This window comes from Micropterus salmoides, unplaced genomic scaffold, assembly GCF_014851395.1.
Source record: "Micropterus salmoides isolate LMB-PRFRI ecotype aquatic unplaced genomic scaffold, ASM1485139v1 Ms_hic_scaffold_1, whole genome shotgun sequence".
In the NCBI taxonomy this organism is placed as follows: domain Eukaryota; kingdom Metazoa; phylum Chordata; class Actinopteri; order Centrarchiformes; family Centrarchidae; genus Micropterus; species Micropterus salmoides.
In genome coordinates, this window is record NW_024040040.1 from 52,786,416 (window position 1) to 52,787,019 (window position 604).

Below are 604 nucleotides of genomic sequence, written 5' to 3' on the forward strand. Positions count from 1 at the left end.
TCTGAACTGACTGAACGTCTCGGGTTACGTATGTAACCCTGGTTCCCCGAGAAGGGGAACGAGAGACTGCGTCGGTTACGACACTATGGGAACGCCTCTAGGCGAAGCAGGTCTGAACGTGAATGAAATCACTCCAATCCTATTGGCCTGTTGCTAGAACGGTAAGGTGTGACGGAATAACCGGAGGAGTATAAAGCACACCTGTACACACTCATCATTAGCTTAAACTATGAAGCAGGCGCTTCAGGCGGGGAGAGAGGTGCGGCGGACCGACGCAGTCTCTCGTTCCCCTTCTCGGGGAACCAGGGTTACATACGTAACCCGAGACGTTCCCCTTCGAGGGAACTCGAACTGCGTCGGTTACGACACTATGGGAACGAGATACCCACTAAACCGTGCCGAAAACCCCGCCTGCCCCTGTGTGCAATAAAGTGGCACTACTAAGAGGAGAGCGCACGAGTGCCAGGTGCCGAAGGAAGGTCAAGACTGTAAAACCGAATGAATGTGTGCGGAGTGGCCCAGCCAGCCGCTAAACAACATCCTGCAAGAGGCCCCGGAAAGGAGGGCTCGAGAGGCCGCCTTGCCTCTGGTAGAATGAGCCCTC